This window comes from Arachis stenosperma, chromosome 1 (assembly GCF_014773155.1).
Source record: "Arachis stenosperma cultivar V10309 chromosome 1, arast.V10309.gnm1.PFL2, whole genome shotgun sequence".
NCBI lineage: Eukaryota > Viridiplantae > Streptophyta > Magnoliopsida > Fabales > Fabaceae > Arachis > Arachis stenosperma.
In genome coordinates this window covers 41256298-41258675 of record NC_080377.1, presented here as the reverse complement: position 1 = coordinate 41258675, position 2378 = coordinate 41256298, and the positions used below count along the sequence as shown (strand labels likewise).

Here is a 2378-nt window from a genome sequence, read left to right as displayed (position 1 = left end):
AGGATTATGAAATCAGCAGGGATGTAAAGGCCTTTGACCTTTACTAGCACGTCCTCTACCTTCCCATAAGCCTTTTTCATGGATTTATCTGCCATCTCTAATGAGAATTTGGCAGCTTGTACCTCAAAGATTCCAGTTTCTCCATTACAGAGAGTGGCATTAAGTTTATGCCTGATCCCAGGTCACACAGAGCCTTCTCAAAGGTCATGGTGCCTATGGTACAAGGTATTAAGAACCTTCCGGGATCCTCTTTCTTTTGAGGTAATGTCTGCCTAATCAAGTTATTCAGTTCATTGGTAAGCAAGGAGGGTTCATCCTCCCAAGTCTCATTACCAAATAACTTGGCATTCAACTTCATGATTGCTCCAAGGTACTTATCAACTTTCTCTTCAGTAATATCTTCATCCTCTTCAGAGGATGAATAGTCATTAGAGCTCATGAATGGCAGAAGTAGGTTCAATGGAATCTCTATGGTCTCTAGATGAGCTTTAGATTTCTTAGGTTCCTCAAATGGGAACTCCTTTTTGTCCAGAGGATGTCCCATGAGGTCTTCCTCACTGGGATTCACGTCCTCCTCCTCCTCTCTAGGTTCGGCCACACCAAGTAAGGTTATGGCCTTGCACTCTCTTTTTGGATTCTCTTCTGTATTGCTTGGGAGAGTACTAGGAGGAGTTTCAGTGACTCTTTTACTCAGCTGGCCCACTTGTGCCTCCAAATTTCTAATGAAGGACCTTGTTTCATTCATAAAACTTAGAGTGGCCTTAGATAGATCAGAAACTATGTTTGCTAAGCTAGAGGGGCTCTTCTCAGAATTCTCTGTCTGTTGCTGAGAGGATGATGGAAAAGGCTTGCTATTGCTAAACCTGTTTCTTCCACCATTATTAAAGCCTTTGTTGAGGCTTTTGTTGATCCTTCCATGAGAAATTTGGATGATTTCTCCATGATGGATTATAGGCGTTTCCATAGGCTTCACCCATGTAATTCACCTCTGCCATTGCAGGGTTCTCAGGATCATAAGCTTCTTCTTCAGAAGATGTTTTTTTAGTACTGTTGGATGCATTTTGCAATCCATTCAGACTCTAAGAAATCATATTGACTTGCTGAGTCAACATTTTATTCTGAGCCAATATGGCATTCAGAGCATCAATTTCAAGAACTCCTTTCCTCTGAGGCGTCCAATTACTCACAGGATTCCTTTCAGAAGTGTACATGAACTAGTTATTTGCAACCATATCAATGAGTTCATGAGCTTCTGTAGCTATTTTCTTCAGGTGAATAGATCCACCTGCAGAATGGTCCAATGACATCTTAGACAATTCAAACAGACCATCATAGAATATATTCAGGGTGGTCCATTCTGAAAGCATGTCAGAAGGACACTTTTTGGTCAGTTGCTTGTATCTTTCCCAAGCTTCATAGAGGGATTCACCTTCTTTCTGTCTGAAGGTTTGAACATCCACTCTAAGCTTGCTCAGCTTTTGAGGAGGAAAAAACTTGGCTAAGAAAGCCGTGACTAGCTTATCCCAAGAGTTCAGACTATCTCTAAGTTGAGAGTCCAACTATGTTCTAGCTCTATATCTTCCAGCAAAATGGAAAAGCATAAGCTTATAGACCTCGGGATCAACTCCATTGGTCTTAACAGTATCACAGATCTGCAAGAATTCAGTTAAGAACTGAAAAGGATCTTCTGATGGAAGTCCATGAAACTTGCAATTCTGTTGCATCAGAGAAACTAATTGAGGCTTTAGCTCAAAATTGTTTGCTCCAATGGCAGGGATTGAGATGTTTCTTCCATGGAAGTTGGAATTTAGTGCAGTGAAGTCACCAAGCATCTTTCTTGCATTGTTGTTGGGTTCGGCCATTACTTCTTTTTCGAAATTCTCTATAAGGTTTTCTCTAGATTGTTGTGCTTTAGCTTCTCTTAGCTTCTTCTTCAGAGTCCTTTCAGGTTTAGGGTCAGTTTCAACAAGAATGTCCTTGTCCTTGCTCATGCTCATATGAAAAAGAAGAGAACAGAAAAGAAGAGAAATCCTCTATGTCATAGTATAGAGATTCTTTTATGTGAGTGGAAGAAGAGAAGAATAGAAGAAGAGAAATTCGAACACAGAGAGAGAAGAGAAGAGGGTTCGAATTATGAGAAGAAGAGAAGAGTGTTAGTGATTAAATAAAATAAATAGAAAGAGATGAGAGGGAGAGAATTTTGAAAATTAATTAAAAAGGAAAAGGAAATTATTTTTGTTTTTATTTTAAATTAAAGTTAGAATTCGAATTTATAAAAAGGAATAAAATTAAAATTTGAAACAATTAGTTAAATAAAAAGATTTTTGAAAAAGAGAAAGGTGATTTTCGAAAATTAGAGAGAGAAAGGTAGTTAGGTG

General features: G+C 38.6%; 1 non-coding gene across 1 annotated transcript; it reads left to right on the top strand.

Annotated features, from left to right (window-relative positions):
• Positions 1 to 1361: 1361 nt before the first annotated feature.
• LOC130950419 (small nucleolar RNA R71) lies at positions 1362 to 1469 on the top strand. The gene has a single exon (XR_009073573.1). It is a non-coding gene; the product is annotated as a small nucleolar RNA R71 (small nucleolar RNA).
• The last annotated feature ends 909 nt before the right edge of the window (positions 1470 to 2378 follow it).